The sequence below is a fragment of the Syngnathus acus genome, chromosome 15 (assembly GCF_901709675.1).
Source record: "Syngnathus acus chromosome 15, fSynAcu1.2, whole genome shotgun sequence".
Lineage (NCBI taxonomy): Eukaryota > Metazoa > Chordata > Actinopteri > Syngnathiformes > Syngnathidae > Syngnathus > Syngnathus acus.
The window spans coordinates 12,955,344-12,978,874 of record NC_051100.1 but is presented as its reverse complement, the minus strand read 5'-3'; the positions used below and the strand labels follow the sequence as shown (position 1 = coordinate 12,978,874).

At 40.6% G+C, this 23,531-nt stretch overlaps 1 long non-coding RNA gene and 1 pseudogene across 1 annotated transcript; both read right to left on the bottom strand.

Annotated features, from left to right (window-relative positions):
* Positions 1 to 5,393: 5,393 nt before the first annotated feature.
* Positions 5,394 to 6,079, bottom strand: LOC119134805 (annotated as a pseudogene).
* Positions 6,080 to 11,501: 5,422 nt separating this feature from the next.
* On the bottom strand, positions 11,502 to 20,400 carry LOC119134971. Its single transcript, XR_005100449.1, has 2 exons — positions 20,367 to 20,400; positions 11,502 to 11,628 (listed from the first exon to the last, which is right to left on the bottom strand). It is a non-coding gene; the product is annotated as an uncharacterized LOC119134971 (long non-coding RNA).
* Between the last annotated feature and the right edge of the window lie 3,131 nt (positions 20,401 to 23,531).

Here is a 23,531-nt window from a genome sequence, read left to right as displayed (position 1 = left end):
AGAGATAAGATAATCCTTTATTATTCCCTCAATGGGGAAACTCGTATGTTAGCAGCAGTACACTTAACATATACACACACACACGCATGCGGGGAAGGGGGTAAAAGATTTTAAAAAGTAGAAGGTATATATAATTAAAAAATATGGACAGTATATACAAAATACACAATATGCAGTGGAGATAAAAAAAATATTAGATAAAAAAATAGTGCAAGGGAAGAAAAAAAAAAACAGTGCAAAGAAAGCAGGTAAAAGAGTGTGGGGTAGACAGATATTGCACATAGTGTGATTGCACATATGGTTATTGCACGTTATTGCATGTTATTTTGTCCGTTAGCTACGGTGATCGGCCTGGTTGTACAGTCTGATGGCAGCAGGGAGGAAGGATCTGTGATGCCTCTCGGTGGTGCATCGTGGGTAACGAAGCCGGTCACTGATGGAGCTCTCCAGGGCTCTGACAGTCTCATGAAGGGGGTGGAAGACATTGTCCATGATGGAGGACAGCTTAGCCACCATTCTCCTCTCCCCCACCACCTCCACCCGGTCCAGACTGCAGCCCAGGACAGAGCCGGCTTTCTTCACCACCTTGTCCAGCCTCTTCCTCTCCGCTGCAGTGATGCCGCTGCTCCAGCAGACCACCCCATAAAAAATGGCGGACGCCACCACAGAGTCATAGAAGGTCCTCAGGAGGCCGTCCCTCACTCCGAAGGACCTCAGTCTGCGCAGCAGGTGGAGTCTGCTTTGGCCCTTCTTGTATATGGCCTGAGTGTTAACAGTCCAGTCCAGTTTATTGTTCAGGTGAACACCCAGGAACTTGTAAGAGTCCACAATCTCTATGTCCGTTCCCTGGATGTTCACCGGCGAGGGGGGGACTTTGCGCCGGCGGAAGTCCACCACCAGCTCCTTTGTTTTCCCAGAGTTAATCTGGAGGCGGTTCCGCCGGCACCAGTCCACGAATCTGTCATTCAGGTTCTCGGTACTCCGTCTCGTCTCCGTTGTTAATGAGACCGACGATGGCGGAGTCGTCCGAGAACCTCTGGAGGTGGCAGGTTGATGTGTGGTGGGTGAAGTCAGCTGTGTAGATGGTGAAGAGGAGGGGGGCCAGGACGGTCCCCTGTGGAGCTCCTGTGCTGCAGACCACCGTGTCAGACACACGGCCTCCTGTCCTCACAAACTGCGGTCTGTTTGTGAGGAAGTCCAGGACCCATGATGTCAGCTGCTGGCAGGCTCCAGCATGGTGCAGTTTGTTCCCCAGCAGTTCTGGCTGGATGGTGTTGAAGGCACTGGAGAAATCATAAAACATGATCCTCACAGTGCTTCCAGCCCGCTCCTGGTGAGCCAGGGACCTCTGCATGAGGAAGATGATGGCTCAACCCCAATGCTCGGCCGGTAGGCGAACTGCAGGGGGTCGGCGGAGGAGCTCACCAGGGGGCGCAGGTGGTGGAGGACCAGCCTCTCCAGGGTCTTCGCCAGGTGGGATGTCAGGGCCACCGGCCGGTAGTGGTTGAAGTCACTGGGGCGAGATGACTTGGGCACTGGTACCACGCAGGACGTCTTCCACAGCTGTGGTACCCTGTGCAGCCTCAGGCTCATGTTGAATATGTGCTCCACGATCCTGCACAGTTGCCCGGAGCAGGATCTGAGCAGCCTGGAGGTGATGCCATCTGGACCCGTCGCCTTCTTCACCTTGAGCCTGGCCAGTCCTCTCTCCACCTGGGCTGTGGAGAGCACCATGCTGGGTGGGGGGGTGGTGGGTGGGGTGGGGTGGGTTGCAGGGGGGATGGTTGGTGGGTTCGGTGGAGTTGAGAATGGGCTGGGGGGTCTTGGAGGGGGTGTAGCAGGGGGCGGGGTTGAGGTGAGAGTCCTCGGAGCAGAAAGAGGCTCCAGTCGGGGGAAGTTGCAGCAGGGCTGGGTGGGTGGGGGGAGTAGTGGATGGTTGTTCAAACCGGTTGAAGAACCGGTTCAGGTCATTCACCCACTCCTGATCCCTGTCCAGCGCAGGTCTGGAGTTGCTACGTCCTGAGATGGTGTTCAGGCTCCTCCAGACCCCGCTGACGTCGTCCCGCTGCAGTTGGTCTTCCAGCCTCCTCCTGTAGTTGCTCTTCCCCTCCCTGATCTTCTTCCTCAAGTCCCTCTGCACCGTTTTCAGCAGGTCCCTGTCTCCCGATTTAAAGACCCTCCTTTTGTCCCTGAGCAGGTCTTTGATCTCAGGGGTGATCCAAGGTTTGCTGTTTGCAAAAACTCTGACTGTTTTGGTGGGTATGGTGGAGTCTACACAAAAGTTAATGTAGTCCGTGACACAGCTGGTGAGACCGTCGATGTCGTCCCCGTAGTCCTCACAGAACACGTCCCACACCGTGGTCTCAAAACAGTCCTGAAGAGTCTCCAGAGATTCCTCAGACCAGATCTGTCTGGTGTGGGTGACTGCTGGTTGCCTGTGCACCAGAGGCTGTTACAGGGGGAGAAGGTGGATCAGATCGTGATCAGATCTTCCAAGGGGGGGGAGGGGAGATGATGTATATGCCTCCTTAAGGTTGGCATAAAAAAGGTCCAGTGTTTTATTTCCTCTGGTACTGCAGGTGACATATTGGCTGAAAGTTGGAAGCGTGGATGAAGGAGAGGCATGATTGAAGTCCCCGGTAATAAGGAGGAGGGCATGTGGATGCTGTACTACAGTAACGGCAACCCTGGTGTGATCATTGACACATCCGAGAGCAAACCTTTACGTACATGGTGTCAGGAATAAGGTGAGCCTTCTCGCCGGCGAGTTTTTCTTTTCTTTACCGTGTACGTGTAGTGCTTGTTTATTACGTTACGTTTTGTTCGCGTTGGCTACCATAACGACAACAAGCCGCTCTTCTTCCCTGAAATGGCGGACGTATTTTGCAGACCCGACCCCCAGATTTTCAACGAGAACATCGCAGAGAAGTGGCGTGTTTTTGAAAGGGTATATGCTGTCTTCATTGCCGCGGCACAGCCAAGACCAGGCTTACATCCTCCTCAACATCGCTGAAACATCGAGCGGGAGGGTCTATGCCCCAAAGGTGCGGGTTCCTGACCGTGAAGGATGGTTCAGGATTGTCACTACCGCCGAGTCCAGAGAGGATCCGGTGTGCCTTAAAAGAAAGTTCGCTGAAATCGGCAACCCACAAAATAACAGGATGATGACAGACACAAGTTTCAGAAGAAACCAGAAGCAAGATGAGACAATGGAATAGTTTGTTAGCAATCTGAGGATCAAGGCCAAATGTTGTCACTTCGGGGAGATAACGGATGAGCTTATTTGTGACCGCATCGTCTGCGGCATTACAAGTGACACTTTGAGGAAAGCCTTGTTGAGGGATAGCAGGCTGACTCTAGCCAAAGCCATTTCAATCGCCCGCATTCATGAGATGATAGGGGAAAGCAGTAAGACACGAGCAACAGCAGCTACCAGTGTTGATGCAGTTAAGCCAGCACCAAGTAGTTTGGCCAAAAACCAAACCACTGGACGCTCCATAAAGTATCCTAAAATGCTTACCTACTGTGGAGGTAGCCACGCAGCTAGGCGGGAAAGTTGCCCTGCATTCGGTAAGCAGTGCCACAGCTGCAGAACACTCAATCATTACAAACCTTGTACTTACTTGAGAAATTGCGTGTGAAGTCAAAGAAGCTGAAAAAATCTTGGGGAATGCTTTTTGCGTTAAGCCCGAAAAACGGTAAGCGGAAAAAACGGTAAGCGCAAAAAACAGTTTATTTCCTGGTACTAACTCGTGTCAGTGCCGCATGCTGGACGTGAGCTCTTTTACACATTTACTGCCCTCTAGCGGCCGGAGGGAGCATTTGAGTTGTATTTATTTTAAAGAATCATAACATTTGATAGAAATGAGCTAGTGACTCGCTTCTATTTTTGACATACTCAGAAATTTATGACGGGCCAGATTAAATCATCCAACGGGCCGGGTCCGGTCCGCGGGCCGTATGTTTGACATGCCTGCCATAGAGGATACCACAGACGGTTAGGATGAGGCTGGAGTTGCAGGCCTGTTGAATAAAATAAAAATCTAATTAGTTTTTATGAATGGAAAACAACGTTTACCAAAGGCTAATCATGCCTCCAAATAAAGCAAGTGGGAGCAGTAAAGCCATCCTAAAACACAAAGACGTTCTTAAAGCAATGCGACAGTGAGCGCCCGGCGCGCTGCGGGCGGTCGCGCGATCGGACCAAATTAAGCTCCCTGCGCACACAAGGTACACTTCAATTTTGGAAAGTACATCAGGACGTTACAAATATTTTCTAAATTTCAGCGACGGCTCTGTCACAATAATGCGACCAGCGCGGAGCAGTTGCGCGGTCGGCAGCGCGCTACGGTTGCGCGCTGGGCGGACGCTGCAATTGCGCGATGGGACAAAAATGAGCAAATAAAGAAAAAAAATCTTAAAAAAGGGATTGTTTTAGTCTTGGAACGGATTAATTTGTTTTCCATTGTTTGTAATGGGAAAAAGAGATTGGGAACCTTAACCCAGTTGATCTTGGTAAAGGGAATAATAAGCAATAAGCAAGCACCATTTAAGTTCCACTGCTATGAAGCCATTTACTAACCTTTATATCTGTGAAAGTCGTAGAGTGGAGCATTACTCCCGAATCGTTCACCCGGGCACTCAGGTGGGTGAACACGAAGGAACCCCCTACCTTCAAGTCAATGGGATTAGCCTCCCGCCAAAGGCCAATTTTGACAGCGGCTTCATCCTGCGGTAGTTTAAAAAAAGGATGTGTGCAAAGTGCTACAACAGGGGAAGTACAAATGGCTACTTACTTTTTTAATTGTCAAAGTCCGAAACGGCGCAAGGTTGTTCCCTCTCTGGTGCACCATGCGGATTGGATGCATCTAAAGTGGAGTAAATTGAGATGCCAAAAAAAAAACAACACTTTTGGTACCTTAGTACTAAACAGAGGATTTCAATGATATTGTGTGTGTGTGTGTCGGTGGGTGGGTGGTTGGCTTTGCATGCGCATGCATGTACATTATTGCACATGCATCATGTCTTCACAGGTGTACACAAATACATGTGTGTATGTGTGCATTTGTGGGTGCAGGTAACTTACATCGGTTATTACGCCATCCAGTGACACCATCTCCTCAGGTAGTTTATTCACTACCTCCTGAGATGATGCCACTGAGTTGGGGTAGACCAGGGCCCTGGCCTCTTCTTCCAGCTGTGGGCTGGTTTGCACTTCCGCCGCCATGAAAATTTTCGAGCCGGGTTTGGTGAGGAGCCCTTGGCCCCGTTCGTCCACACCAAAGTTTAAAAAAATGTAACTGTTGCCCTCTGTGATGAGGGCTGCCAAGTGGGGGCCGGATTAAATCATCCAACGGGCCGGGTCCGGCCCGCGGGCCGTATGTTTGACATGCCTGCCGTAGGGGATTGACCATGAAGAGGTCGTTGCAAGGACTTCCTCCAATCAGCAGGTCAAAAGGGCCCCATTCAGCGAGGTGTTTCCTTGTGATGGTGCAGACGTCGCTGACGTATTCAATCTTGCCAGCGTGCTTGATCATACCCACCGCGATGGAATCCTCACAAATCTCTGACGCAATGTAGCGTTCCACCTTGAAGCCAAGGTCCTTGAGCCCCAGGTATCCTGTTGCAATACCGTCAAAGAGCGACAGAACCTTCAAGGGCTTGTGTCTGTCTGCAGCGATGGCCGGGTAATCTGTATGAGGCTCAAACTCCATGGCGCTGTTGTTGGCAAAGAAGTCTCGGACCTTGACGCTCCAGTCTGGCCTGAGTTTGAGCTTTCCCTCGCACTGTGTTGGCTGGCAAATGTAGCAGCTCCACGGATCAATATCTTTCAGCTCACAAAAGGTTACCTCTCCCACCAGGATCTCCACGCACTCCTTACAGAAACATGAACTCTGACCCACCACAGCACACGGTGCAGTACGACTGGTAGCCATCTTCATCGTAGCGATGCAGTGTTTCTGTGAAGTCTTTCTTGCATTTGAAACAATGACCACCTTCAAAGAATGGGTGCTGCAACAACCACATCAGGCGACCCGCAAGCCAAACAACAATCTTCGATTTTTGTGCCTTTGTCTCGAAGCCTTTCAATTAAAGTGTCTTTTGTGAAAGTGTAGTTGCAGTAGCTTGCTCGACTCTTAAAAGCATGTTTCCTTTTCACAGGCGGCTGGTAGTCAGTGTTAGCAGAGTTATTTAAATAAAATTAGTCATACTGTGGAGACAGAGAAAACGACGACTCACTTTGGTTTGCCAGTGCCCAATTAACACATTGGTAACACCTGGATTTTATTAAGAACATTTGTCAAACAGAAATAGTAAAAGCAGTACTTCCTGTGTAGCATCCTTCAAAATATAACTCTCAATATACAGAGCACATATACTAACACCCCCACCTTATATTGGTAAATACATGCAAAATAGAAATACAATGATTTTTCTCAAGGTAATGCATACACATTTCATAAACATAAATACCACCAAATTCATCATATGATAGAAACACATTCCATAAACAAATTTCTACTCTCCAAACATAAATGCCACAAAATTCATCAACTTAGACTTTGTTGTACTAGGTTCATCTTGTTTTTTCTTTTTCAATTACTTCACTGGTTCTTCTATATCAAACAATTTTCTTTAGGTTCATTTACCTGACATGTTTCGGCGGGTTCTTCCGCCTTCATCAGAGTGTCAGTGATGTGATTGTGACGCGTCTTTATCAGCTGATGGATGAAGGCGTGGCTCACCTGTCAGATTTGACAGATGAGCCACGCCCTCTGCTGTCCGTTCACCTCTCCAAAATGCTGTTCCAGGTTGTAGAGAGCATGTAAGCTCCCTCGTCCCTGTTGATGGTCCTCGGGCCCCGCTTGCGGATCTCAATGGCCTCCCTGATCCTGGCCCGAGGAATTGATTGATATAGAAGAACCAGTGAAGTAACTTAGACTTTGTTGGAGGTTTTATCATGAGATCAACCACCATATATTCTGTTGGACAGTAGTCCAGCATTACTTTGCCATCGTTAACAGTTGATCTTACAAGGTGGTACTTTATGTCAACATGTTTACATTGTTGTCTTTGTACAGGATTTTTAGCTAAGGCTATGGCTCCTTGATTCTCTTCATAAACCTTTGGCTGCTTGTAATGATACCCATCAATACCATCTAACAGTTGTACTAAATACAGACATTCTTGTACAGTTGAAGCCAAGGCCATGTATTCAGCTTCACACGTTGAAAGAGCTACTGTTGCTTGTCTTTTGGTTTTCCATGAAATTAAGGGACCAAATTGTCTCAAGCTAACACAATAACCTGACGTACTACGTCTGTCAGTATCATGTTCAGCCCAGTTTGCATTACTGAATGCTTCCAACCCAAGTGGTTCACCATCACTCTTTTTGTAACACAACATCTTTTCCTTTGTGCCCTCAGTACATGTTTTATTGTAGCCCATTGTTCTATAGTTGGTTTGGAAAGGTATTGGGAAAGTTTGCTCACTACAAAGCTTAGATCTGGTCTGGTACATGTTGATAAATAGATTAAGCTGCCAACAGCCTCTCTATATTTCTTCAGATCACTCAGGGTTTCTGTGTTTTCAGAATAGTTAAGCTTAGGTTCACATGGTGTTGCTCATGGCTTACAATCTTGCATATCAAATCTGTCAAGTATTTTGTCAACATATCTTTTCTGTGACATTGTTATACAGTGATCAGTTTGATGAAAATCAATACCCTGAAAGTTGTTCAGTTTACCCAAGTCTTTCATTTTGAATTTAGCTGTGAGCATTTCTTTTACATTCTTCATCACATTGTCATCACCGGCAACAATAATCAGGTCATCGACCCATATCACAATGACCACTTTTTGATTTTCTGTTTCTTTCGTGTACACACAATGATCAGCTGGGTTCTGAATAAACAGATTGTCATACAAGAAATCATGTAACATTTTGTTCCAGTTTCTACCTATTGTTGTAAGCCATAGTGATTTTCCCACACCAACATTTCACCTTTGTCAGATGTGACTTCATAACCATAGTCAAGGTAAATGTGTTGTCATTAAGTGATTCCATTTCTTCACTCATGGCACGAGACCATTCTTTTAAATAAGGTGAGGTTACAGCCTCACTAAATGAGAAAGGTACATTAGACACCAATCGGTAGCAATAATCTACTGTCAACATGCCTCAGTTACACGATCACCAAAGTAGTCTGGCTTACTCCTTACTCTAGAACAGGGGTCTCAAACTCCAGTCCTCGGGGGCCGCATTTCTACATGTTTTCTAAGTTTCCCTCGTTAAACACACCTGATTCAATTATCAGGCTCCTGCAGAACGTGAGGATGAACTGATCATTTGAATCAGGTGTGTTTAACAAGGGAAACTTGGAAAACATGTAGGAATGCGGCCCCCGAGGACTGGTGTTTGAGACCCCTGCTCAAGAAGGGTAACGTCTTAACTCCTGTGTGACTGGTTTTGCCTGGTTTTCCTGTGGCTCAACTATAGGAACTGGCTTCTGTTCCTGTGTTTGTCTCCGTCCTGTTGGAAGGGAGAGTTTCTCTTGTCCTATCAACCCGCCTATGTTTTTGCACTTTACCACTGCTAGGATAATACGTACACCAAATAGGCTGGACTATTTTTGTCATACCCAACAAAAATACCTTTGTCACATCTTGGGCCTAGTTTTCTTTTGTCCTGTCTTTAGGCATAACACATTGATCCAAATGTATGCATTTTTGCCAAGTTTGGTTGCTGTCCTGTTAACATGAAATAAGGAGTTTGCTTGGTACGGTTGTTAAAACATCTATTCCTCACCATGAATGCGGTCTGCACTGCATAGGTCCAGAGCTCTTTAGGTAACTGGCCTTCAATTATCATGCACCTTGCCATGTCAAATAAGGTGCGCCAGTTTCGCTCTGCCGTACCATTCTGATGTGGTGAGTATGGAGCAGACTTTTCGTGTTTGATGCCATTTTTTCTGAGCAATGTCTGATAATTTTTACCCATAAATTCTAAAGCATTGTCAGACCTGATTTGTTTTACCTTCCCATAATGGGATGTATCAGCAAGAAATCTCTCAGTAGCTTGCACAACATTGCTCTTTTGCTTTAGAAAATAAACAAAAACAGCACCAGTATAGTCATCAGTGAAAGACACAGCATATTTGTGACCATCTATACTATAGATGTTAGTAAGTAATCTTCATTTTCTCCATCTCATAAACTCTAGTGACTAGAGTTTATGAGATGGAGAAAATGAAACTTTGATTATGGCGTAAGCATGTCTAACTTACAGTATACAATGTTACCTCAATGGAAATGGTACAGTGACCCCAATTATAACATCAAAGAATGCTAAACTAATAATTTGCTCCTGGATGCTTCTTTTGTATCAGATCAGGTATAAGTAATTTTGGCATCTGGCATGAGAAAAGAGACCTGGATTTTCAACTTCAGTGCTCAGTACTTAACCAAAAGCACAATAAAAAATACATGAGCAGAGTAGTCATAATTAAACAAGCCATTGACTAAACAAAGAAATTGACTAAACACTGAAAGAGTGACACTGAGTGACTAAAAGTAATCACTGTTTCAAAACTATCATCACAGGAACTAGAAGTAGAATCGCTTTATCATGATTATAACATAAAATTGATTTGACTGAATCATTGTTATATGACCACAGTATTTTTAAAAGCCAGAACATGTCTACTTTATATCTACATTTAGACATGAGTTTTAATCTCATGACAGCCTCAAATGTCAGCATGATGCCATATGATTACTTTTAATCCCTTCATGATTTAAAAACATATATTTGTGGACGCGAGGAAAAAACTACAATATGACGTCATATTTGGTCGCCGATTTGTGGCCTACAAGTAAACGCGAGGGGAAAACTACAATATGACGTCATATCCGGTCGCCGCGCGCCACCGTAAAAATCCCAATGAAATAACGACATTTATATACATATTATTGCGATTATTGAAAGAATCAAAGTTTAATATAAAATATTTAATTCGACACAGCAACCGCCTCTTATGTTGAACGTCTTTACGCCTATTGAACTCCGGAGCCGAGCTGCAACCAAGGTAGTTGCTATTGGACGTTTCGCTAATGCTAGCTAGCTAGTGGCAACAGTCACAGCACAACAACAGTCTCTCTCGATACCTGCCGAGCTGCAACCACGGTAGTTGTTATTGGACGTTTCGCTAATGCTAGCTAGCGGCGATGTTTCACTGAGAAAATATGGACATTTTGAACGAAATGAAATATACGGGTTCCGACGAAATAGACGGCTTCGGTAGGTTCACTTTTGGGGTTAAAATGTTGAGACGGGTTTAATCGGAAAAAAATTGCAAAAGTTAGCGTAAATGTAGCTATTTGGGGCACTTAGTGTTGAAATAAGTTCATTTTCGGTTTAATTTGGGTCACTTCCGGTTTATTTTGGTCGCTTCCGGTTTAAAATAGGTCGCTTCCGGTTTAGCTGAGGTCACTTCCGGCTTATTTGGGGTCACTTCCGGTTTAAAAATGTCACTTTCGGTTCATTTGGGGTCACTTCCTGTTTGCCTAAGGGCACTTCCGGTGTGCCTAAGGTCACTTCCGGTTCATTTGGGGTCACTTACGGTTTGATTTGGGGCCCTTCCGGTTAATTCTGGGTTCATTGGGGGCACTTCAGGGTCAATCCAAGATGGCCGCCACACTGGAATTGGGGGTCAGGGGTTGAATTGTGTAAGCATAGTGGAAGTGGGGGTGAGTGGGAGTGAATATGGTAAGCATAAGAACAAAGAGAATAAAATTGGAATGGGTTGAATCGGTTGAAAAATGTAGAAATTAGAGTAGAAAAACAAAAATTGTAGAGAATTTGGTTGAATTTCAAATTTGAAAGTTAGGAATGTTTGGTAAGTGGGAAGTTGTGGAATAGGTAGGCAAAAGATGAACAGTTGAAAGTTGGAATGGGTTGAATTGGTTGAAAAATGTAGAAATTAGAGTAGAAAAACGACATTTTGGAGAATTTGGTTGAATTTCAAATTTGGAATTTTTGGTAAGTGGGAAGTTGTGGAATAGGTAGGCAAAAGATGAACAGTTGGAATGAGTTGAATCGGTTGAAAAATGTAGAAATTAGAGTAGAAAAGCGAAATTTAGGAGAATCTGGTTGAATTTCAAATTTGAAAAAGTTGGAATTTTTGCTAAGTGGGAAGGTGTGGAATAGGTAGGCAAAAGATGAACAGTTGCAATTTGGAACGAGTTGAATCGGTTGAAGTATGTTGAAATTAGAAGTGAAAAACGTAATTTTGTGAAATTTTGTGCAAATTTTAAAAGTGAAAACGTGAAATTTTTGAATTTGGCAAGTTTGGGAATGTCCCCAATGTGATTTGAATGTGTTGAATTATGTGAATTTCAAACTGGAACAACGTAAATGTGAAATGTTGAATCTGCCATTAAGAATGAATGGGGAAAGATTTGCTGGAAATGTGTGAATTTTGCGAAAACGGAAGATTTCTGGAACGAAAAAAATGTAAGCAGCCGTGTCATGAATATTTGGAATAAGTGAAAAGTGGAATGGAGTGAATCGGTTGAAGTATGTGGAACTAGTTAAGCGTCAAAAAAGTGAGCGGAATAAGTAGAATAACTAGAATTTGCAATTCCTGAAGAAATTGCGTGTGAAGGTGAAGAAGTTGAATAAATATTTAAGGAATGCTGCAGAATGATGTTGAAACGAGTTGAATCAGTTGAAAAATGTAGAAATGAGAAGGGGAAAAAGGAAATATTGGAGAAATGGGTGTGAATTTCAAAATAAAAGATGTGAAGTTTTTGGTAAGTTGTGGAATAGGTAGAAAAATGATGAACAGTTGGAAGTTGGAATGGGTTGAATCGGTTGAAAAATGTAGAAATGAGAAGGGAAAAAGGAAATATTGGAGAATTGGGTGTGAATTTCAAAATAAAAGATGTGAAGTTTTTGGTAAGTTGTGGAATAGGTAGAAAAATGATGAACAGTTGAAAGTTGGAATGGGTTGAATCGGTTGAAAAATGTAGAAATGAGAAGGGAAAAAGGAAATATTGGAGAATTGGGTGTGAATTTCAAAATAAAAGATGTGAAGTTTTTGGTAAGTTGTGGAATAGGTAGAAAAATGATGAACAGTTGAAAGTTGGAATGGGTTGAAAAATGTAGAAATGAGAAGGGAAAAAGGAATTGGGTGTGAATTTCAAAATAAAAGATGTGAAGTTTTTGGGAAGTTGTGGAATAGGTAGAAAAATGATGAGTTGAAAGTTGGAATGGGTTGAATCGGTTGAAAAATGTAGAAATGAGAAGGGAAAAAGGAAATATTGGAGAATTGGGTGTGAATTTCAAAATAGAATATGTGAAGTTTTTGGTAAGTTGTGGAATAGGTAGAAAAATGATGAACAGTTGAAAGTTGGAATGGGTTGAATCGGTTGAAAAATGTAGAAATGAGAAGGGAAAAAGGAATTGGGTGTGAATTTCAAAATAAAAGTCTTTTATTGCCACGGGTTGGCGTGGGGGGCCTCCGGCTGGGCGGGCGGCTCCGCGCGGTCGACTTTGTGGGCATCCTCTTGCCCAATGATCGGTTTCGCCGCAGATGAAGCATGCGTTGGATGGGTCGGGTTGGTATGTCATCCTGCCCGGGTGAGCGGGTGCACTCCCTCCCCGGCCTCTGTATCCACCCCGGAACTGGCCCCTCCCGCGCCCAACCACCTGAGGAGCCTGTGACATTTGCATTTCCTTTTTCTGTGATTTTAACTGTTTAGCTTCACCATGCATCTTTGCCAATTGTAATTTCAGCAACTGTTTTGATAATGCGTCTGTCGTTCTCAACTTTAGCTTGTGACTCAGTGAACGTTCTGCAGTGATACAAAAGATGACGTTTAAATCGTGCTTCGGCACAAACCAGAATGTCAGGGTCTGACATCAGCTGCTGCTTCACGTCTGGCGGAAGTCCATCCACTAGCACCGTCCGGAAGAGCACCTCTGCCTCGGGCGAGAGAGCCGGATGACGACCTGTGGTTTCAATCCAACTTTCCACACGTTACATAATGCTGTGCTGGTGACATTTTCACATCATAAGGAAACATAGTGGGGGCCAGATCGGTGGGTTGTGGGAAAGTCAATTTAATGTGCACCCATGCCATGAATATTTGGAATAAGTGAAAAGTGGAACGGAGTGAATCGGTTGAAGTATGTGGAACTAGTTAAGCGGCAAAGAAAGTTAGCGGAAAGCTAGCGCAAAATGCTGTAGAATAACAATTATTACACTAATAAAGTACAGGAATAACAATAGTGTGAAGGTCTTCACCTTCACACTAACTAGAATTGCAATTCCTGAAGAAATTGCGTGTGAAGGTGAAGAAGAATGATGTTGAAACAAGTTGAATCGGTTGAAAAATGTAGAAATAAGAAGGGGAAAAGGAAATTTAGGAAAATTGGGTGTGAATTTCAAAATTGAAAATGTGAAATGTTTGCTAAGTGGGAAGTTGTGGAATAGGTAGGAAAATGATGAACAGTTGAAAGTTGGAATGGGTTGAATCGGTTGAAAAATGTAGAAATGAGAAGGGAAAAAGGAATTGGGTGTGAAGTTTTTGGGAAGTTGTGGAATAGGTAGAAAAATGATGAACAGTTGAAAGTTGGAATGGGTTGAATCGGTTGAAAAATGTAGAAATGAGAAGGGAAAAAGGAATTGGGTGTGAATTTCAAATAAAAGATGTGAAGTTTTTGGGAAGTTGTGGAATAGGTAGAAAAATGATGAACAGTTGAAAGTTGGAATGGGTTGAATCGGTTGAAAAATGTAGAAATGAGAAGGGAAAAAGGAATTGGGTGTGAATTTCAAAATAAAAGATGTGAAGTTTTCGGTAAGTTGTGGAATAGGTAGAGAAATGATGAACAGTTGAAAGTTGGAATGGGTTGAATCGGTTGAAAAATGTAGATATGAAAAGGGAAAAAGGAATTGGGTGTGAATTTCAAAATAAAAGATGTGAAGTTTTTGGTAAGTTGTGGAAGAGGTAGAAAAATGATGAACAGTTGAAAGTTGGAATCGGTTGAAAAATGTAGAAATGAGAAGGGAAAAAGGAATTGGGTGTGAATTTCAAAATAAAATATGTGAAGTTTTTGGGAAGTTGTGGAATAGGGAGAAGAATGATGAACAGTTGAAAGTTGGAATGGGTTGAATCGGTTGAAAAATGTAGAAATGAGAAGGGAAAAAGGAAATATTGGTGAATTGGGTGTGAATTTCAAAATAAAAGATGAAAACGTGAAAATTTTGAATTTGGCAAGTTTGGGAATGTCCCCAATGTGATTTGAATGTGTTGAATTATGTGAATTTCAACCTGGAACAACGTAAATGTGAAATGTTGAATCTGCCATTAAGAATGAATGGGGAAAAAATTGCCGGAAATTTGTGAATTTTGTGAAAACGGAAAATTTGTGGAACAAAAAAAATGTAAGCAGCCGTGTCATGAATATTTGGAATAAGTGAAAAGTAGAATGGAGTGAATCGGTTGAAGTATGTGGAAGTAGTTAAGCGTACAAAAAGTGAGCGGAAGATGTAGAATAACTAGAATTTGCAATTCCTGAAGAAATTGCGTGTGAAGGTGAAGAAGAATGATGTTGAAACAAGTTGAATCGGTTGAAAAATGTAGAAATGAGAAGGGAAAAAGGAATTGGGTGTGAATTTCAAAATAAAAGATGTGAAATTTTTGGGAAGTGGGAAGTTGTGGAATAGGTAGAAAAATGATGAACAGTTGAAAGTTGGAATGGGTTGAATCGGTTGAAAAATGTAGAAATGAGAAGGGAAAAAGGAATTGGGTGTGAATTTCAAAATAAAAGATGAAGTTTTTGGTAAGTTGTGGAATAGGTAGAAAGATAATGAAGAGTTGAAAGTTGGAATGGGTTGAATCGGTTGAAAAATGTAGAAATGAGAAGGGAAAAAGGAATTGGGTGTGAATTTCAAAATAAAAGATGTGAAGTTTTTGGGAAGTTGTGGAATAGGTAGAAAAATGATGAACAGTTGAAAGTTGGAATGGGTTGAATCGGTTGAAAAATGTAGAAATGAGAAGGGAAAAAGGAATTGGGTGTGAATTTCAAAATAAAAGATGTGAAGTTTTTGGTAAGTTGTGGAATAGGTAGAAAGATAATGAACAGTTGAAAGTTGGAATGGGTTGAATCGGTTGAAAAATGTAGAAATGAAAAGGGAAAAAGGAATTGGTGTGAATTTCAAAATAAAAGATGTGAAGTTTTTGGGAAGTTGTGGAATAGGTAGAAAAATAATGAACAGTTGAAAGTTGAAATGGGTTGAATGGGTTGAAAAATGTAGAAATGAGAAGGGAAAAAGGAAATATTGGTGAATTGGGTGTGAATTTCAAAATAAAAGATGAAAACGTGAAAATGTTGAATTTGGCAAGTTTGGGAATGTCCCCAATGTGATTTGAATGTGTTGAATGATGTGAATTTCAAACTGGAACAACGTAAATGTGAAATGTTGAATCTGCCATTAAGAATGAATGGGGAAAAAATTGCCGGAAATTTGTGAATTTTGTGAAAACGGAAAATATTTGGAAGGAAAGAAATGTAAGCAGCCGTGTCATGAATATTTGGAATAAGTGAAAAGTGGAATGGAGTGAATCGGTTGAAGTATGTGGAAGTAGTTAATGAGTGAAAAAGTGAGCGGAATAAGTAGAATAATAATAACTAGAATTGCAATTCCTGAAGAAATTGCGTGTGAAGGTGAAGAAGAATGATGTTGAAACAAGTTGAATCGGTTGAAAAATGTAGAAATGAGAAGGGAAAAGGGAATTGGGTGTGAATTTCAAAATAAAAGATGTGAAGTTTTTGGTAAGTTGTGGAATAGGTAGAAAAATGATGAACAGTTGAAAGTTGGAATGGGTTGAATCGGTTGAAAAATGTAGAAATGAGAAGGGAAAAAGGAATTGGGTGTGAATTTCAAAATAAAAGATGTGAAGTTTTTGGGAAGTTGTGGAATAGGTAGAAAGATAATGAACAGTTGAAAGTTGGAATGGGTTGAATCGGTTGAAAAATGTAGAATTGAGAAGGGAAAAAGGAATTGGGTGTGAATTTCAAAATAAAAGATGTGAAGTTTTTGGTAAGTTGTGGAATAGGTAGAAAAATGATGAACAGTTGAAAGTTGGAATGGGTTGAATCGGTTGAAAAATGTAGAAATGAGAAGGGAAAAAGGAATTGGGTGTGAATTTCAAAATAAAAGATGTGAAGTTTTTGGTAAGTTGTGGAATAGGTAGAAAGATAATGAACAGTTGAAAGTTGGAATGGGTTGAATCGGTTGAAAAATGTAGAAATGAGAAGGGAAAAAGGAATTGGGTGTGAATTTCAAAATAAAAGATGTGAAGTTTTTGGGAAGTTGTGGAATAGGTAGAAAAATGATGAACAGTTGAAAGTTGGAATGGGTTGAATCGGTTGAAAAATGTAGAAATGAGAAGGGAAAAAGGAAATATTGAAGAATTGGGTGTGAATTTCAAAATAAAAGATGTGAAGTTTTTGGTAAGTTGTGGAATAGGTAGAAAAATGATGAACAGTTGAAAGTTGGAATGGGTTGAATCGGTTGAAAAATGTAGAAATGAGAAGGGAAAAAGGAATTGGGTGTGAATTTCAAAATAAAAGATGTGAAGTTTTTGGTAAGTTGTGGAATAGGTAGAAAGATAATGAACAGTTGAAAGTTGGAATGGGTTGAATCGGTTGAAAAATGTAGAAATGAGAAGGGAAAAAGGAATTGGGTGTGAATTTCAAAATAAAAGATGTGAAGTTTTTGGGAAGTTGTGGAATAGGTAGAAAAATGATGAACAGTTGAAAGTTGGAATGGGTTGAATGGGTTGACAAATGTAGAAATGAGAAGGGAAAAAGGAATTGGGTGTGAATTTCAAAATAAAAGATGTGAAGTTTTTGGTAAGTTGTGGAATAGGTAGAAAAATGATGAACAGTTGAAAGTTGGAATGGGTTGAATCGGTTGAAAAATGTAGAAATGAGAAGGGAAAAAGGAATTGGGTGTGAATTTCAAAATAAAAGATGTGAAGTTTTTGGTAAGTTGTGGAATAGGTAGAAAGATAATGAAGAGTTGAAAGTTGGAATGGGTTGAATCGGTTGAAAAATGTAGAAATGAGAAGGGAAAAAGGAATTGGGTGTGAATTTCAAAATAAAAGATGTGAAGTTTTTGGGAAGTTGTGGAATAGGTAAAAAAATGATGAACAGTTGAAAGTTGGAATGGGTTGAATCGGTTGAAAAATGTAGAAATGAGAAGGGAAAAAGGAATTGGGTGTGAATTTCAAAATAAAAGATGTGAAGTTTTTGGTAAGTGGGAAGTTGTGGAATAGGTAGAAAATGATGAACAGTTGAAAGTTGGAATGGGTTGAATCGGTTGAAAAATGTAGAAATGAGAAAGGAAAAAGGAATTGGGTGTGAATTTCAAAATAAAAGATGTGAAGTTTTTGGGAAGTTGTGGAATAGGTAGAAAGATAATGAACAGTTGAAAGTTGGAATGGGTTGAATGGGTTGAAAAATGTAGAAATGAGAAGGGGAAAAAGGAAATATTGGTGAATTGGGTGTGAATTTCAAAATAAAAGATGAAAACGTGAAAATTTTGAATTTGGCAAGTTTGGGAATGTCCCCAATGTGATTTGAATGTGTTGAATGATGTGAATTTCAAACTGGAACAACGTAAATGTGAAATGTTGAATCTGCCATTAAGAATGAATGGGGAAAAAATTGCCGGAAATCGGTGAATTTTGTGAAAACGGAAAATTTTTGGAACAAGAAAAATGTAAGCAATGGTGTCATGAATATTTGGAATAAGTGAAAAGTGGAATGGAGTGAATCGGTTGAAGTATGTGGAAGTAGTTAAGCTTCAAAAAAGTGAGCGGAAGATGTAGTATAATAATAATAATAAAGGACAACAATAACAATAGTGTGAAGGTTTCACCTTCACACTAACTAGAATGTGCAATTTCTGGAGAAATTGCGTGTGAAGGCGAAATGTATGAATAACTTCTTCGGGGAATGCTGCCGAATGACGTTGAAACGTGTTGAATTACTTGAGAAATGTAGACATTTTGGAGAATTTGTGTTGAATTTCAAAATAAAAGATGTGAAGTTTTTGGTAAGTGGGAAGTTGTGGAATAGGTAGAAAAATGATGAACAGTTGAAAGTTGGAATGGGTTGAATCGGTTGAAAAATGTAGAAATGAGAAGGGAAAAAGGAATTGGGTGTGAATTTCAAAATAAAAGATGTGAAGTTTTTGGTAAGTGGGAAGTTGTGGAATAGGTAGAAAAATGATGAACAGTTGAAAGTTGGAATGGGTTGAATCGGTTGAAAAATGTAGAAATGAGAAGGGAAAAAGGAATTGGGTGTGAATTTCAAAATAAAAGATGTGAAGTTTTTGGGAAGTGGGAAGTTGTGGAATAGGTAGAAAAATGATGAACAGTTGAAAGTTGGAATGGGTTGAATCGGTTGAAAAATGTAGAAATGAGAAGGGAAAAAGGAATTGGGTGTGAATTTCAAAATAAAAGATGTGAAGTTTTTGGGAAGTTGTGGAATAGGTAGAAAAATGATGAACAGTTGAAAGTTGGAATGGGTTGAATCGGTTGAAAAATGTAGAAATGAGAAGGGAAAAAGGAAATATTGGAGAATTGGGTGTGAATTTCAAAATAAAAGATGTGAAGTTTTTGGTAAGTGGGAAGTTGTGGAATAGGTAGAAAAATGATGAACAGTTGAAAGTTGGAATGGGTTGAATCGGTTGAAAAATGTAGAAATGAGAAGGGAAAAAGGAAATATTGGAGAATTGGGTGTGAATTTCAAAATAAAAGATGTGAAGTTTTTGGTAAGTGGGAAGTTGTGGAATAGGTAGAAAATGATGAACAGTTGAAAGTTGGAATGGGTTGAATCGGTTGAAAAATGTAGAAATGAGAAAGGAAAAAGGAATTGGGTGTGAATTTCAAAATAAAAGATGTGAAGTTTTTGGTAAGTGGGAAGTTGTGGAATAGGTAGAAAAATGATGAACAGTTGAAAGTTGGAATGGGTTGAATCGGTTGAAAAATGTAGAAATGAGAAGGGAAAAAGGAAATATTGGAGAATTGGGTGTGAATTTCAAAATAAAAGATGTGAAGTTTTTGGTAAGTGGGAAGTTGTGGAATAGGTAGAAAAATGATGAACAGTTGAAAGTTGGAATGGGTTGAATCGGTTGAAAAATGTAGAAATGAGAAGGGAAAAAGGAATTGGGTGTGAATTTCAAAATAAAAGATGTGAAGTTTTTGGGAAGTTGTGGAATAGGTAGAAAAATGATGAACAGTTGAAAGTTGGAATGGGTTGAATCGGTTGAAAAATGTAGAAATGAGAAGGGAAAAAGGAATTGGGTATGAATTTCAAAATAAAAGATGTGAAGTTTTTGGGAAGTGTTGGAATAGGTAGAAAAATGATGAACAGTTGAAAGTTGGAATGGGTTGAAAAATGTAGAAATGAGAGGGAAAAAGGAATTGGGTGTGAATTTCAAAATAAAAGATGTGAAGTTTTTGGTAAGTGGGAAGTTGTGGAATAGGTAGAAAATGATGAACAGTTGAAAGTTGGAATGGGTTGAATCGGTTGAAAAAATGTAGAAATGAGAAAGGAAAAAGGAATTGGGTGTGAATTTCAAAATAAAAGATGTGAAGTTTTTGGTAAGTGGGAAGTTGTGGAATAGGTAGAAAAATGATGCACAGTTGAAAGTTGGAATGGGTTGAATCGGTTGAAAAATGTAGAAATGAGAAGGGAAAAAGGAATTGGGTGTGAATTTCAAAATAAAAGATGTGAAGTTTTTGGTAAGTGGGAAGTTGTGGAATAGGTAGAAAAAGGATGAACAGTTGAAAGTTGGAATGGGTTGAATGGGTTGAAAAATGTAGAAATGAGAAGGGAAAAAGGAAATATTGGTGAATTGGGTGTGAATTTCAAAATAAAAGATGAAAACGTGAAAATTTTGAATTTGGCAAGTTTGGGAATGTCCCCAATGTGATTTGAATGTGTTGAATGATGTGAATTTCAAACTGGAACAACGTAAATGTGAAATGTTGAATCTGCCATTAAGAATGAATGGGGAAAAAATTGCCGGAAATTTGTGAATTTTGTGAAAACGGAAAATTTGTGGAACAAAAAAAATGTAAGCAGCCGTGTCATGAATATTTGGAATAAGTGAAAAGTGGAATGGAGTGAATCGGTTGAAGTATGTGGAAGTAGTTAAGCGTCAAAAAAGTGAGCGGAAGATGTAGAATAATAATAAAGGACAGGAATAACAATAGTGTGAAGGTTTCACCTTCACACTAATAAAGGACGACAATAACAATAGTGTGAAGGTTTCACCTTCACACTAATAATAATAAAGGACAGGAATAACAATAGTGTGAAGGTTTCACCTTCACACTAATAATAAAGTACAGGAATAACAATAGTGTGAAGGTCTTCACCTTCACACTAATAACTAGAACTAGAATTGCAATTCCTGAAGAAATTGCGTGTGAAGGTGAAGAAGAATGATGTTGAAACAAGTTGAATCGGTTGAAAAATGTAGAAATAAAAAGGGAAAAAGGAAATTTAGGAAAATTGGGTGTGAATTTCAAAATAGAAAATGTGAAATGTTTGGTAAGTGGGAAGTTGTGGAATAGGTAGGAAAATGATGAACAGTTGAAAGTTGGAATGGGTTGAATCAGTAGAAAAATGAAATTTAGGAGAATTTGGTTGAATTTCAAATTTGTAATATTTGGTAAGTGTGGAATAGGTAGGCAAAAGATGAACAGTTGAAAGTTGGAATGGGTTGAATCGGTAGAAAAATGTAGAAATTAGAGTAGAAAAACAAAATTGTCGAGAATTTGTTTGAATTTCATTTGAAGATTTAGAATTTTTGGTAAGCGGGAAGTTGTGGAATAGGTAGGCAAAAGATGAACAGTTGAAAGTTGGAACGGGTTGAATCGGTTAAAAAATGTAGAAGTTAGAGTAAAAGTTGAAAATTGGGTGTGAAAATGTAGGTAAGTGGGAAGTTGTGGAATAGGTAGGAAAATGATGAACAGTTGAAAGTTGGAATGGGTTGAATCGGTTGAAAAATGTAGAAATGAGAGTAGAAAAACAAAAATTCGGAGAATTTGGTTGAATTTCAAATTTAATTTGAACAGTGCATTCAATTATGCATCAGCATTCATGCATTCATCCATGCATTCATTCACACATTCTATTTTTGTCACGTCACCCTGCACACGAGTGACAGTGATGGGCATCCCATCTTGTGGTACCTTCGGGGGCTGGCTGAAGGTTTTTTGCCAGATCTCAAGCCTGATGCTTGTCACTTCGCCCGAATCAGAGACAACCTCCACCACCTCTTCCCCATAGAGGATACCATAGACAGTTAGGATGAGGCTGGAGTTGCAGGCCTGTTGAATAAAATAAAAATGTAATTAGTTTTTATGAATGGAAAACAATGTTTACCAAAGGCTAATCATGCCTCCAAATAAAGCAAGTGGGAGCAGTAAAGCCATCGTAAAACACAAAGACGTTCTTAAAGCAATGCGACAGTGAGCGCCCGGCGCGCTGCGGGCGGTCGCGCAATCGGACCAAATTAAGCTCCCTGCGCACTGAGGTACACTTCAATTTTGGAAAGTACATCAGGACGTTACGAATATTTTCTAAATTTCAGCGACGGCTCTGTCACAATAATGCGACCAGCGCGGAGCAGTTGCGCGGTCGGCAGCGCGCAACGGTTGCGCGCTGGGCGGAACGCTGCAATTGCGCGATGGGACAAAAATGAGCAAATAAAGAAAAAAAATCTTAAAAAAGGGAATTTTTTAGTCTTGGAACGGATTAATTTGTTTTCCATTGTTTGTAATGGGAAAAATAGATTGGGAACCTGATCCCAGTTGATCTTGGAAAAGAGAATAATAAGCAATAAGCAAGCACCTTTTCAATTCCACTGCTATGAAGCCATTTACTAACCTTGATTTCTGTGTAAGTTGTAGAGTGGAGCATCACTCCCGAATCGTTCACCCGGGCACTCAGGTGGGTGAATAGGAAGGAACCCCCTACCTTCAACTCTAGGAGATTGGCCTCCCGCCAAAGGCCAATTTTGACAGTGGCTTCATCCTGCGGTAGTTTAAAAAAAGTATGTGTGCAAAGTGCTACAACAGGGGAAGTACAAATGGCTACTTACTTTTTTCAGTGTCAAACTCCGAAATGGCGCAAGGTGGTTCCCTCTCTGGCGCACCATGCGGATTGGACGCATCTAAAGTGGAGCAAATAGATATCACAATTACAATAATTATGTTTGACAATGAGCGTGTCATGTGTCAGTGTACACAACCTTAACGATGACAAAAAAAAAAACCTTTTGGTACCTTAGTACTAAACAGAGGATTTCAATGATTTTGTGTGTGTGTGTGGGGCTTTGCATACGCATGCATGTACATTATTGCACATGCATCATGTCTTCACAGGTGTACACAAATACATGCGTGTATATGCGCATTTGTGGGTGCAGGTGACTTACATCGGTAATTATGCCATCCACTGACACCATCTCCTCAGGTAGTTTTTTCACTACTTCCTGAGGAGATGATGCCACTGAGTTGGGGTAGACCAGGGCCCTGGCCTCTTCTTCCAACTGTGGGCTGGTCTGCACTTCCGCCCCGATGAAGATTTTGGAGCCGGGTTTAGTGAGGAGCAAAAGGCCCCGTTCGTCGACACCAAAGTTTAAAAAAATGTAACTGTTGCCCTCTGTGACGAGGGCTGCCAAGTGTTCAAACAGAACTACTTGATAGGCTTTCTTGTCGTCACAGAGGGCAACAGTCACATTATTATGCTGGCCTTGCATGGACAAGGTGCCATCCGCACCACAAATCCAGCTCCGCGCTCGGACAGCACTCCTGATTGCGACAACTTTTGCGCCAATCATTTTAGTCGCCATTCTGAAAGAGAAAAAAAAGAGAGAAATTGACTTGTTTAGTTTGTAGATGACAAATGGCAAATTATTCATTTAATAATTACAATTATAATACATCTGACTGACTTATTTTATTAACTACACAAGATATCATTACCATATTAAAATTGGATAAAAATAAATGAATACCACGTATAATAAAAAAAACACAATTATTTAAATGTTATACTGTAAAGAAAGTTTCCCAGCAATGATTTTTAACATCCACCAGATGTCAGTGCAGAGTGACAAAGTCAATAGTTCGTGTAGCAATCAAGACTGCTACAAATTAACACTGGGCAATGATTCAATACTACTGATCTTACTCGGTCAGTACATATCAGTGCTTACAGTTACAATGTCATCTGCTATATAAATTTGGAAGCGCATGTGCAATTTTTTTTGGGGGCTAACCTAAATCAAAGATTTTAATAAAAGAACACTGTAAAACATTTTTACCCATTTACGTGTGGCGACTACGAGGTGTCGTCTGAAATAAATGAATTACGCGTCGTGTATCTTTCCAGAAATGTCGTTACTCCGTAACGCAAAGTGAATACATAATGGGGGT